General features: G+C 43.9%; 1 long non-coding RNA gene across 1 annotated transcript; it reads left to right on the top strand.

Annotated features, from left to right (window-relative positions):
- The first annotated feature begins 130 nt into the window (after positions 1-130).
- LOC121817445 (uncharacterized) lies at positions 131-10,957 on the top strand. The gene is made up of 2 exons (XR_006057375.2): positions 131-1,018; positions 8,760-10,957. It is a non-coding gene; the product is annotated as an uncharacterized LOC121817445 (long non-coding RNA).
- Positions 10,958-14,898: the final 3,941 nt, after the last annotated feature.

The raw sequence follows: 14,898 nt of genomic DNA on the forward strand, positions 1-14,898 counted from the left end.
TCCTCACCAGCGTGGCGGCACTGCCCAATCAGGAGAGGCGCTGCCTGCGCATGGGCGGGGCTTGGCGCGCGCGGGAGGCGCTGCCCTGGCGGTCGCGGCGCCCGCGCGCCGCCTGCCAGCGCCACCTACCGGCTCTCGTTAGGTTCTTCGGGCTGGCGCCAGCGCTCCTCGCGCCCGGGCCTGGGGCCCGGCGACCTCCACCGGCGTTCCCCAATGCGCAGAGAAGCCAAGCGGCTGCAGAGGAGGCAGCGGCCGAGGGGCTTTTCCACGAAGTCCCTGGGGCCGGGCCCTGAACGCGCCTGTCTCGCGTTGGGGGTTCCGCGGGCTCTAAGCGGTGCGAGATCCCCCTCACCGCACTTTCCCTGGGGGTTCCCCACCGAACCCTTCCTCCGGGAAGACGCGTTCTTCAGCTTCCTCGTCTTCGGGGAGCAGAGTCGGAGCTCCCCTGCTCCCCGGTCCGGAGGTGTGCCGCCTGGGCCTGGCCCCGGAAAAGCCCGGCGGGTTTGGAGAGGCTCCGATGCTGGGAAGGCGGAGCGCACGTCTTCGGGCCGAGCTCACGGGCCCGCAAGACAGAGCGGTGCGAGAGAGTGAGGAGTTATGGGCTCGGGACAGGTTTAGGGACGTCCAGCAATGCTCGGCACAGAAACCCTGAAGACCACGAAGAAGCCAAAGTGCAGGGGCCGCTGCGACGAGGGGGCCGAGCAGAGTCACAGATCTGCGTGGACTCCGGGTCCTTTTCCCCAGAGCTACCCACCTCCAGTGTTCCTAATTCATTCTGGTTTTTTTTTTTTTTTTTTTTTTTTTGAGGCAACTCCTTTTTACCCACTGTTTCTTCCTCGTTCCCTTCTTTCACCCAGCGGCCCTTCCCACAGATGGCTCCATAGGACTGTGGGCGCAGTCCTGACTACTTTCATGGCTCCCCAGAGCTCCGTTGTGTGGCTAACCAGTCCCCTGTTGATGGGCCCAAGGAAGAGCCAGTCTCGCCTCTACTGACAGTCCTGCAGCAAGTGTCCTGCAGGTATCGTTTTGCATTTGGGGCAAACGCACACCTGGTTTATTTGTCCACCCAGGTCTGCAGTCTCAGAAATTCGTAAACAGAGAACGCAACAAAAAGTTTTATCCTGGGAAGAAGCCTGCACAAAAATGAGTTTTATCCTGGCAGAAATGCTTTGGCAGTGTCTACTGTGTTAAAATGTGGTATGGAGCACATTTGAGAGTGAGGGTAAAAATAACAACCAGGTGCTTGTGTAGCCCTCAAAGCAGGTACGAGGAGGACTCGGTTCCCTCTGAACACAGTTTGAGAACTGCTTTTTTGGTTGGTGGGTGTCATAGCAGGGGCTTGGATCCTATTTGTACTTTAGGGGAAGTGAAATAACCCCTCAACCCTCTTGGGTTCTGGTGGCTGGACTAATAGTAAAACTGACTCAAGGTAGATTACCAGGAAAAGAAGAAACTTAACTCTAATTCATGCACATGGGGCCCCATAGAAATGGGACCTAAGAAGTGGGCAAGGACTTCCGTGGTGACTCAGAGGATAAAGAATCTGCTTGCAGTGCAGGAGACTGGAGTTTGATCCCTGGGATGGGAAGATCCCCTGGAGAAAGGAATGGCAACCTACTCCAGTATTCTTGCCTAAAGAATTCCATGGACAGAGGAGTCTGGCAGGCTGCAGTCCATGGGGTTGCAAAAGTCACACATGACTAAGCAAGTAACCACAGCAAGAAGTGGGCAAAGCAGGCAGCTTTTATTCTTTTTAGACAAGCTGTGACTTTGTGAGGAATTGACAGACTTAAGATTGGGGTGCCCAGTTAAAGAAGTAGAAAAGTTTGCTTATATAAGCTTCATGTGCCCAAATTCCCCATCTTTGGTGATAAGAATCCTTCTGCCTCCAGGTGCAGGGTTGCACCTTTTACAGGGGAGACTTATTTCCTACTCTCAGGGAGACAGTGTGTGTCTCTTGTATTGATTGTTTCTTAAGTAACCTTGAGTGAGTGAAAGTGTTAGTTGCTTAGTCCTGTCTGATTCTGCAACCACATGGACTGTAGCCTACCAGGCTTCTCTCTCCATGGAATTCTCCAGACAAGAATACTGCAGTGGGTTGCCATTCCCTTCTCCAGGGGATCTTCCAAACCCAGGGACTGAACCTGGGTCACCTGCATTGTAGGCAGATTCTTTACCAACTGAGCTATGAGGGAAGCCCCTTAGATCCAGGGAAGAACAGTAATTAACTTCTGTTCTATATGTTGGAGTTCATGATCTGAGCCACAGTCAGCTCCCGGTCTTGTTTTTGTTGACTGTATAGAGCTTCTCCATCTTTGGCTGCAAAGAATATAATCAATCTGATTTCGATGTTGACCATCTGGTGATGTCCATGTGTAGAGTCTTCTCTTGTATTGTTGGAAGAGGGTGTTTGCTATGAGCAGTGCATTTACTTGGCAAAACTCTATTAGTCTTTGCCCTGCTTCATTCCGCATTCCAAGGCCAAATTTGCCTGTTACTCCAGGTGTTTCTTGACTTCCTACTTTTGCATTCCAGTCCCCTAGAATGAAAAGGACATCTTTTTTGAGTGTTCTAAAAGATCTGGTAGGTCTTCATAAAACCGTTCAACTTCAGTTTCTTCAGCGTTACTGGTTGGGGCATAGACTTGGATTACTGTGATATTGAATGGTTTGCCTTGGAGACGAACAGAGATTATTCTGTTGTTTTTGAGATTGCGTCCAAGTACTGCATTTCTGACTCTTTTGTTGACCATGATGGCTACTCCATTTCTTCTGAGGGATTCCTGCCCGCAGTAGTAGATGTAGTGGTCATCTGAGTTAAATTCACCCATTCCAGTCCATTTTAGTTCGCTGATTGCTAGAATGTCGACATTCACTCTTGCCATCACTTGTTTGACCACTTCCAATTTGCCTTGATTCATGGACCTGATATTCCAGGTTCCTATGCAATATTGCTCTTTACAGCATCAGATCTTGCTTCTATCACCAGTCACATCCACAACTGGGTATTGTTTTTGCTTTGGCTCCATCCCTTCATTCTTTCTGGAGTTATTTCTTCACTGATCTCCAGTAGCATATTGGGCTCCTAATGACCTGGGGAGTTCCTGTTTCAGTATCTTATCATTTTGCCTTTCCCTACTGTTCATGGGGTTCTCAAGGAGAGAATACTGAAGTTGTTTGCCATTCCCTTCTCCAGTGGACCACATTCTGTCAGGCCTCTCCACCATGACCCACCCATCTTGGGTTGCCCCGCAGGCATGGCTTGGTTTCATTGAGTTAGACAAGGCTGTGGTCCTAGTGTGATTAGATTGACTAGTTTTCTGTGAGTATGGTTTCAGTGTGTCTGCCCTCTGATGCCCTGTTGCAACACTTACCATCTTACTTGGGTTTCTCTTACCTTGGGCGTGGGGTATCTCTTCACGGCTGCTCCAGCAAAGCACAGCCGCTGTTCCAGAAAGTGGGGGAAACCGCTAGACCATTCAGGTATGACCTAAATCAAATCCCTTATGATTATACAGTGGAAGTGAGAAATAGATTTAAGGGTCTAGATCTGATAGATAGAGTGCCTGATGAACTATGGAATGAGGTTCATGACATTGTACAGGAGACAGGGATCAAGACCATCACCATGGAAAAGAAATGCAAAAAGCAAAATGGCTGTCTGGGGAGGCCTTACAAATAGTTGTGAAAAGAAGAGAGGCGAAAAACAAAGGAGAAAAGCAAAGATATAAGCATCTGAATGCAGAGTTCCAAAGAATAGCAAGAAGAGATAAGAAAGCCTTCTTCAGTGATCAATGCAAAGAAATAGAGGAAAACAACAGAATGGGAAAGACTAGAGATCTCTTCAAGAAAATTAGAGATACCAAGGGAACATTTCATGCAAAGATGGGCTCGATAAAGGACAGAGATGGTATGGACCTAACAGAAGCAGAAGATATTAAGAAGAGGTGGCAAGAATACATGGAAGAACTGTACAAAAAGATCTTCATGACCCAGATAATCATGATGATGTGATCACTAATCTAGAGCCAGACATCTTGGAATGTGAAGTCAAGTGGGCCTTAGAAAGCATCACTACGAACAAAGCTAGTGGAGGTGATGGAATTCCAGTTGAGCTGTTACAAATCCTGAAAGATGATGCTGTGAAAGTGCTGCACTTAATATGCCAGCAAGTTTGGAAAACTCAGCAGTGGGCACAGGACTGGAAAAGGTCCATTTTCATTCCAATCCCAAAGAAGGGCAATGCCAAAGAATGCTCAAACTACCGCACAATTGCACTCATCTCACATGCTAGTAAAGTAATGCTCAAAATTCCCCAAGCCAGACTTCAGCAATACATGAACCGTGAACTCCCTGATGTTCAAGCTGGTTTTAGAAAAGGCAGAGGAACCAGAGATCAAATTGCCAACATCCACTGGATCATGGAAAAAGCAAGAGAGTTCCAGAAAACATCGATTTCTGCTTTATTGACTATGCCAAAGCCTTTGACTGTGTGGATCACAATAAACTGTGGAAACTTCTGAAAGAGATGGGAATACAGACCACCTGACCTGCCTCTTGAGAAACCTATATGCAGGTCAGGAAGCAACAGTTAGAACTGGACATGGAACAACAGACTGGTTCCAAATAGGAAAAGGAGTACGTCAAGGCTGTATATTGTCACCCTGCTTATTTAACTTGTATACAGAGTACATCATGAGAAACGCTGGACTGGAAGAAACACAAGCTGGAATCAAGATTGCCGGGAGAATTCTCAATAACCTCAGATATGCAGATGACACCACCCTTATGGCAGAAAGTGAAGAGGAGCTAAAAGCCTCCTGATGAAAGTGAAAGATGAGAGTGAAAAAGTTGCCTTAAAGCTCAACAGTCAGAAAACGAAGATCATGGCATCCGATCCTATCACTTCATGGGAAATAGATTGGGAAACAGTGGAAACAGTGTCAGACTTTAGTTTTTTTGGCTCCAAAATCACTGCAGATGGTGACTGCAGCCATGAAATTAAAAGATGCTTACTCCTTGGAAGAAAAGTTATGACCAACCTAGAGAGCATGTTGAAAAGCAGAGACATTACTTTGCCAACAAAGGTCCGTCTAGTCAAGGCAATAGTTTTTCTAGTAGTCATGTATGGATGCAAGAGTTGGACTGTGAAGAAAGCTGAGCGCCGAAGAATTGATGCTTTTGAACTGTGGTGTTGGAGAAGACTCTTGAGAGTCCCTTGCACTGCAAGGAGATCCAACCAGTCCATTCAGAGATCAGCCCTTGGTGTTCTTTGGAAGGACTGATGCTGGGGCTGAAACTCCAATACTTTGGCCACCTCATGTGAAGAAGTGACCATTGGAAAAGACTGTGATGCTGGAGGGATTGGGGGCAGGAGAAGAAGGGGACGACAGAGGATGAGATGGCTGGATGGCATCACCAACTCGATGGACATGAGTCTGAGTGAACTCTGGGCGATGGTGATGCACAGGGAGGCCTGGCGTGGAGCAATTCATGGGGTCTCAAAGAGTCAGACACGACTGAGCAACTGAACTGAACTGAACCGCCATCTAAGTCCGAAATGCAGTACTTGGATGCAATCTCAAAATGACAGAAATTTTCTTCAAGCAAGGTGCTGACTATGAAGTCTGGAATGCCATAACAGGCAAATTTGGCCTTGGAATACAGATGGGGAAAGACTGCATCACCAGCAACACTGAAATCAGATTGATGCCAAAGTCGGGAAAACCACTAGACCATTCAGGTATGACCTAAATCAAATCCCTTATGATTATACAGCCTAGATCGATGAACTCATCAAGACAGGGATCAAGACCATCATGGAAAGAAATGCAAAAAATGGCTGTCTGAAAGAAAAAATAGCTCAAAACTATTCCGATTGCAGAGTTCCAGAGAATAGCACAGCGATCAATGCAAAGAAATAGAGAAAACAACAGAATGCGGAAAGACTAGAGATCTCTTCAAGAAAATTAGAGATACCAAGGGAACATTTCATGCAAAGATGGGCTCGATAAAGGACAGAGATGGTATGGACCTAACAGAAGCAGAAGATATTAAGAAGAGGTGGCAAGAATACACAGGAGAACTGTACAAAAAAGATCTTCAGGACCCAGATAATCACTATGGTGTGATCACTCACCTAGAGCCAGACATTCTTGAATGTGAAGTCAAGTGGGCCTTAGAAAGCATCCCTACAAACAAAGCTAGTGGAGGTGATGGAATTCCAGTGGAGCTATTTCAAATCCTGGAAAATGATGCTGTGAAAGTGCTGCACTCAATATGCTCTCAAAATTTGGAAATCTCAGCGGTCACCACAGGACTGGAAAAGGTCCGTTTTCATTCCAATCCCAAAGAAGGGCAATGCCAAAGAATGCTCAAACTACCGCACAATTGCACTCATCTCACATGCTAGAAAAGTAATGCTCAAAATTCTCCAAGCCAGGCTTCAGCAATACGTGAACCGTGAACTCCCTGATGTTCAAGCTGGTTTTAGAAAAGGCAGAGGAACCAGAGATCAAATTGCCAATATCCGCTGGATCATTGAAAAAACCAAGAGAGTTCCAGAAAAACATCGATTTCTGCTTTATTGACTATGCCAAAGCCTTTGACTGTGTGGATCACAATAAACTGTGGAAAATTCTGAAAGAGATGGGAATACCAGACCACCTGACCTGCCTCTTGAGAAACCTATATGCAGGTCAGGAAGCAACAGTTAGAACTGGACATGGAACAACAGACTGGTTCCAAATAGGAAAAGGAGTACGTCAAGGCTGTATATTGTCACCCTGCTTATTTAACTTGTATACAGAGTACATCATGAGAAACACTGGACTGGAAGAAACACAAGCTGGAATCAAGATTGCCGGGAGAATTCTCAGTAACCTCAGATATGCAGATGACACCACCCTTATGGCAGAAATTGAAGAGGAACTAAAAAGCCTCTTGATGAGAGTGAAAGAGGAGGGTGAAAAAGTTGCCTTAAAGCTCAACAGTCAGAAAACGAAGATCATGGCATCTGGTCCCATCACTTCATGGGAAATAGATGGGAAACAGTGGAAACAGTGTCAGACTTTATTTTTTTGAGCTCCAAAATCACTGCAGATGGTGACTGCAGCCATGAAGTTAAGAGATGCTTACTCCTTGGAAGGAAAGTTTTGACCAACCTAGAGAGCATATTGAAAAGCAGAGACATTACTTTGCCAACAAAGGTCTGTATAGTCAAGGCGATAGTTTTTCCAGTAGTCATGTATGGATGCAAGAGTTGGACTGTGAAGAAAGCTGAGCGCCAAAGAACTGATGCTTTTGAACTGTGGTGTTGGAGAAGACTCTTGAGAGTCCCTTGGACTGCAAGGAGATCCAACCAGTCCATCCTAAAGGAGACCAGTCCTGGGTATTCATTGGAAGGACTGATGCTGGGGCTGAAACTCCAATACTTTGGCCACCTCATGCCATGATTTGACTCACTGGAAAAGACCATGATGCTGGGAGGGATTGGGGCCAGGAGGAGAAGGGGATGACAGAGGATGAGATGGCTGGATGGCATCACCAACTCAATGCACATGAGTTTAGGTGAACTCCAGGAGTTGGTGATGGACAGGGAGGCCTGGCATGCTGTAATTCATGGGGTGGCAAAGAGTCAGACATGACTGAGTGACTGAACTGAACTGAAGGATAAAGAGAAGCCATAAAGATGTTAAGCATCTTGACCTTTAAACTGATTGGTTAAAAATGATGCATTTTAAGGACAGGAGCCAGAGCCAACCAAAAACGTACAGATTAATACTGGTAAGGATAAAAAACTGTAAACCCCACCTTCTAAGGGACCCTTTACCCCCTTGCAGTGTCTGTGCTGAGAACTTTGTGCTTCCTTCCTGTTTGGTAAACCCTGTTTTCTTGCTACTGTGAGTGTTTGCCGGTTTATGGATTCCATTCTTTGGCTCCAAGAACAAGAACTTGGATTTCCATTTCATTGTGAACGTTCTGAACCCCATGTCAGGCTTTCCAGCCTGGGGATCTGACAGAGAGATTGGGAATCCCCTGGGAATCTGGTCTTGAAGTCCAGTGGAATTTGATTATAGGACTTCCTCAGGACTGGGGGAAAGAGAGACTGCAGTCTTGGAGGGCACAAACAAAATCTTGTGCACACCAAGACAGAGAAAGTTTGAAGGCAGGAGGAGAAGGGGAAGACAGAGGATGAGATGTTGATGGCATCACCGACTCAATGGACATGAGTTTGAGCAATCTCTGGGAGTTGGTGAAGGACAGGGAAGCCTGGAGTGATGCCGTCCATGGGATCTCAAAGAGTTGGACATGACTGAGCAACTGAACTGAACTGAAGACCCCAAGAAAAAGAGCAGTGACCCCACAGGCGACTGAACCAGAACTACCTGCTAGTGTTGGAGGTCTCCTGTGGCGGTGTGGGTTGGCAGGGCCTCACCACAAGGATAGGGACACTGGCAGCAGAAGGCCAGGAAGGTCCCCTTCAGCATAAACCCTCTTGGAGGTCACCATTAACTCTATCATAGACCCCAGCAAGGAGGAAGTGCAACCCCACCCATCAGCAGATAATTGGATTTAAGTTTTACTGAGCAGGGCCCTGTCCACCAGAACAAAACCAAGTTTTACCCCAAGCCAGTCCTTGGGAAGCTTGCACAAGCCTCTTATCTTTATCCATCAGAGGGCAGACAGAAGAAGCAAGAAGAAACACAGTCCCACTGTGGCTAAAACATCCCCCCACCTTTTTTTTTTTTTTTTTTACAGAAAGTTTATCACAATGAAAAAGCAGAAAATTGTCACAGAAGAAGGGACAAGATAAAACCTCAGAAAAACAACTAAATGAAGTGGAGATAGGTAACCTTCCAGAAAAAGAATTCAGAATAATGGTAGTGAAGATGATCCAGGATCTTGGGAAAACAATGGAGAAGATGCAAGATACATTTACCAAAGACCTGCAAAAACTAAAGAACAGAGATGAATAATACACTGCTGCTAAGTCACTTCAGTCGTGTCCAACTCTGTGCGACCCCATGGACAGCAGCCCACCAGGCTCCCCCGTCCCTGGGATTCTCCAGGCAAGAACACTGGAGTGGGTTGCCATTTCCCTCTCCAATGCATGAAAGTGGAAATTTAAAGTGAAGTCACTCAGTCGTGTCCGACTCTTTGTGACCCCATGGACTGCAGCCTACAAGGCTCCTCCATCCTTGGGATTTTCCAGGCAAGAGTACTGGAGTGGGGTGCCATTGCCTTCTCCAGAATAATACACTAGAAGGAATCAGTAGCAGAATAATAGAGACAGAAGAACAGACGAATGACCTGGAGGACAGACAGGGAGAAATCACTGCTGCAGAACAGAATATATAAAAAAGAATGAAGAGAAATGAAGACAGCACAAGAGACCTCGGGGACAACATTAAATGCACCAACATTCACATTGTACGGGTCCCAGAAGAAGGAGAAAAGAGAGAAAGGACCTGAGAAAATATTTGAAGAGATAATAACTGAAAACTTCCCTAACATGGGAAAGAAAGTAAGTCCAAGTCCAGGAAGCACAGAGAGTCCTAGGCAGGATAAACCCAAGGAGGAACACACCAAGACACATACTAATCAAACTGATAACAATTAAAGACAAAGGTAAAATATTAAAATTAACAAGGGGAAAAATAACAACATATAAGGGAACTCCCATCAGGCTATCAGCTGATTTCTCAACAGAAACTCTACAAGCCAGAAGGGAATGGCATGATACATTTAAAGTGATGAAAGGGAGGACTATACAACTCAGAATACTCTACCCAGGAAGATTCTCCTTCAAAGTTGATGGAGAAATCAGAAGCTTTGCAGAAATCAAGCAAAAATTAAGAGAATTCAGCACCACCAAACCAGCTTTACAACAAATGCTCAAGAAACTTCTCTAGGTAGGAAACACAAGAGAAGGAAAAGACTTACCAAAAATAAACCCAAACCAATTAAAATGGTAATAGAATCATACATATCAATAATCACCTTAACTGTAAATGGATTAAGTGCATCAACCAAAAGACAGACTGACTGGGTGGATTTATGTACGCACTTCACTCGCCACATCACTCTGTCTGACCCCCCAAATTGTATGGAATTATCTTGTTAGGTTGACCATGTTCCCATTATGGCTTTAAATTGTAATTATCTTTTATTTTTTGTCTGGCCATTGATTGTGAAAACTGATAAACATCTTTGACTATTGTGATTATGTGACTATTACTCAGTTAATACCATTGTATCATGACCTATCAACAGAAAAGTAATAGAACTCTATATCACCAAAATGACGATGTAGTAGAAAAACCTGTAATCACTTTTAAAAATCCAGATGCGTATCAGAATTATCTTGGAATTTTTTGAAAAATACAAATGCTTAGGTGTTGTTTTTTTTTTTTTTTCTCCAGAGCTCCAGATATGTTTCTGATGAGCAGCTGTGTTTAAAAACAACTGGACTATATGAGGATCTTTTACTTTTGTTTCACTTTTAAAATGTCATAGTCAGTGCTCCCACTTCATTTAGTATATGTTTTCCAATTCCTCCATCTTTTTTTTTCTGATGGTCTTTCTCAAGCCTTTATCAAGTGTAGTAGAAAATCTTTTGTATACATATATATAAATAATATGTGTAATGTATACGTTTTAGAAAAGCTATGAATTTTTGCCTAACTAAAAAATGTATGACATTTTGATTCAACTTGTTTGACTTAGCATAATGCTATATTTCCAATTAAAAAATAGATAGGCAAAAAAAAAAAAGATAGGCAACAAAGGTTTACTGTATAGCACAGGGAACTATAGTCAGTATCTTATAACAACCTATATTGGAAAATAATTAAATAATATATGTGTATATGTATAACTGAATCACCTTGCTGTGCACCTGAAACATTGTAAGTCAACTATACTTTAATAAAATATGTATATTAAGAAAAAAGTAATATGTCATTAAGGCATATTTTGAGAAGGCCTGTACTGGTTCCCCACAGTCCTCGTGTAGGGGAAAGGAGAGCTCTCTGGGGTCTCTATTATTAGGGCATCAATTCCGTACATCAGGACTCTACTATCATAGCCTGATCATGACCCAAAAGTCTCACCTCTTGGGGGTTAGAATTTAAATGTATTGAGTGGGAAGACATGAGTATTTAGCCTATAGCACTTGAATATAAACTTATTTGGACTCAAGAGTTTCTGTTTGTTCATGGGATCAGTAATGCCTACCTAGGAGCATTGCGTCGAGCTTGACAGTTCATGCTCACTGTGACAGGTAAAATGTGCCACCCAAAAATGTGTTTCTGGCCTGAGGATTAATTTAGGCTGATGGTTTTTTAAGAAAGAAGACTTGGGAAGTCTTTTTACCTCTCCCTCAGCTGCCTAAAGAATTTAGATAAGGAGCCTGTTCCTGGAATAGAACCAACACCAGAGCTATCTACAAAGAGCATGGGCCAGAATGGTAGGGACGCCTATGGATCAGAGTCCACGCTGTGTTCCACTGTCACTGCAGGGCCCACAAACACTTGTTTACCAAACGCCTGCTTTTCCACCCCTGTGAGTTGCCTTCTGCCCCTTTGAAGCCCCAGACCACTAGCCCTGAAATCCTCTTTTGTCTTTAGCTGAAGATGGTGTTTAAGGTGAGGGCTTCAGCCGTTATGGGGTTGTTGTTCAGTCACTGAGTCCTGTACAGCTCTTTGCGACTGCACAAACTAACTGCAGCACACCAGGTTTCCCTTTCCTTCACTATCTCCTGGAGTTCGCTCAAACTCATGTATCCTGAGTCAGTGATGCTATCTATGATTGTGGATTTCATCCTGTCTGCGCTCTGACAGATAAGGATAACAGGTCATGGTGGAAGTTCTGTCAAAATGTGGTCCATTGGAGAAGGGAATGGCAAACCACTTCAGTATCCTTGCCTTGAGAACCCCATGAACAGTATGAAAAGGCAAAAAGAAAACGACACTGAAAGATGAACTCCCCAGGTCAGTAGGTCATATTGGGCAATATGCTACTGGAAAAGAGTGGAGGAATAACTCCAGAAAGGATGAAGAGATGGAGTCAAAGCACAAACAATGCCCAGTTGTGGACGTGATGTGATGGAAGGAAGTCTGATGCTATAAAGAACAATATTGCATAGGAAACTGGAATGTTAGGTCCGTGAATCAAGGTAAATTGGAAGTGATCAAACAGGAGATTGCAAGAGTGAACATCAAGATATTAGGAATCAGTGGACTAAAATGGATTAGAATGGGCAAATTTAATTCAGATAATCATTATATCTACTACTATGGGCAAGAATCCCTTAGAAGAAATGGAGTAGCTCTCATAGTCAACTAGAGAGTCCAAAATGCAGTACTTGGGTGCAATCTCAAAAACGACAGAATGATCTCTCTTCATTTCCACGGCCAGCCATTCGATATCACAGTAATCCAAGTCTATGCCCCAACCAATAACGCTGAAGAAGCTGAAGTTGAAAGCTTCTATGAGGACCTACAAGGCCTTCTAGAACTAATACCCCAAATGATGTCCTTTTCATCAGAAGGGACTGAAAAGCAAAAGTAGGAAGTCAAGAGATACCTGGAGTAACAAACCTGGAGTAACTCCAAGGAAAACTTGGCCTTGGAGGACAAAATGAAGCAGGGCAAAGGCTAACAAGTTTTGCCAAGAGAACACACTGGTCATAGCAAACACCCTTTTCCAACAACACAAGAGACAACTCTAAACATGAACATCACCGGATGGTCAATACCGAAATCAGATTGATTATATTCTTTGCAGCCAAAGATGGAAAAGCTCTATACAGTCAGCAAAAACAAGACTGGGTGCTGACTGTGGCTCAGATCATGAACTCCTTATTGCAAAATTCAGACTTAACTGAAGAAAGTAGGGAAAACTACTAGACCATTCAGATATGACCTAAATCAAATCCCTTATGATTATAGAGTGGAAATGATAAATAAATCCAAGGGATTAGATCTGATAGAGTGCCTGAAGAACTATGGATGGAGGTTCATAACATTGTACAGGAGGCAGGGATCAGGACTATTCCCAGAAAAAGAAATGCAAAAAGGCAAAATGGTTACCTGAGGAGGCCTTACAAATAGCTGAGAAAAGAAGAAAAGGGAAAGGCAAAGAAGAAAAGGAAAGACATATCCATCTGAATGTAGAGTTCCAAAGAATAGCAAGGAGAAATAAGAAAGCTTTCCTCAGTGATCAATGCAAAGAAATAGAGGAAAACAATAGAATGGGAAAGACGAGACATCTCTTCAAGAAAATTAGACATACCAAGGGGACTTTTCATGCAAAGATGGGCACAATAAAGGACAGAAATGGTATGGACCTATCAGAAGCAGAAGATATTAGGAAGGGGTGGCAAGAATACACAGAAGAACTATACCAGAAAGATCTTTGTGATCCAGATAACTACCCAGATGGTGTGATCACTCACCTAGAGCCAGACATTTTGGAATGCGAAGTCAAGTGGGCCTTGAAAAGCATCACTACAAACAAAGCTAGTGGAGGTGATGGAATTCCAGTTGAATTATTTCAAGTCCTAAAAGATGATGATGTGAAAGTGCTACACTCAGTATGCCAGCAAATTTGGAGAACTCAGCAGTGGCCACAGGACTAGAAAAGTTCAGTTTTCATTCAAATTCCAAAGAAAGGCAATGCCAAAGAATGCTCAAAGTACCGCACAATTGCACTCATCTCACATGCTAGCAAAGTAATGCTCAAAATTCTCCAAGCCAGGCTTCAACAGGACGTGAACCATGAACTTCCAGATGTTCAAGCTGGATTTGGAAAAGGCAGAAGAACCAGAGATTAAATTGCCAACATCTGTTAGATCATAGAAAAAGCATGAGAGTTTCAGAAAAACATCTACTCCTGATTTATTGACTGTGCCAAAGTTTTTGGCTGTGTGGATCACAGCAAACTGTGGAAAATTCTTCAAGAGATGGGAATACCAGACCACCTAACCTGCCTCCTGAGAAATCTGTATGCAGGTCAAGAAGCAACAGAACTGGACATGAAACAACAAACTGGTTCCAAATTGGGAAAGGAGTATGACAAGGCTGTATATTGTCATCCTGCTTATTTAACTTCTATGCAGAGTACGTCATGAGAAACGCCAGGCTAGATAAAGCACAAGCTGGAGTCAAGATTGCTGGTAGAAATAGCAATAATCTCAGATATGCAGATGACACCATCCTCATGGCAGAAAGCGAAGAGGAACTGAAAGGCCTCTTGATGAAAGTGAAAGAGGAGAGTGAAAAAGTTGGCTTAAAACTCAACATTAAAAAAATTAAGATCATGGCATCTGGTCCCATCACTTCATGGCAAATAGATGGGGAAATAATGGAAACAGTGAGAGACTTTGTTTTCTTTGGCTCAAAAATCACTACAGATGGTGACTGCAGCCATGAAATTAAAAGGCGCTTGCTCCTTGAAAGAAAAGCTATGACCAACCTAGACAGCATGTTAAAAAGCAGAGATATTGCTTTGCCGACAAAAGTCTGTCTAGTCAAAACTATGGTTTTTCCAGTAGCCATGCATAGATGTGAGAGTTGGACCATAAAGAAAGCTGAGCACGGAAAAATTGATGCTTTTGAACTGTGGTGTTGGAGAAGACTCTTGAGAGTCCCTTGGACTGCAAGGAGATGAAATTGATTTCCTTTAGGAAATCCTGAATATTCATTGGAAGGACTGATGCTGAAGCTGAAGCTTGAATACTTTGGCCAGCTGATGGAAAGAAGTGACTCATTGGAAAAGACCCTGATGCTGGGAAACATTGAAGGCAGGAGGAGAAGGGGACAGAGGATGAGATAGTTGGATGGCATCACCGACTGGATGGCCATGAGTTTTAGTAAACTCTGGGAGTTGGTGATGG

Source organism: Ovis aries, chromosome 1 (genome assembly GCF_016772045.2).
Source record: "Ovis aries strain OAR_USU_Benz2616 breed Rambouillet chromosome 1, ARS-UI_Ramb_v3.0, whole genome shotgun sequence".
NCBI classification, from domain to species: domain Eukaryota; kingdom Metazoa; phylum Chordata; class Mammalia; order Artiodactyla; family Bovidae; genus Ovis; species Ovis aries.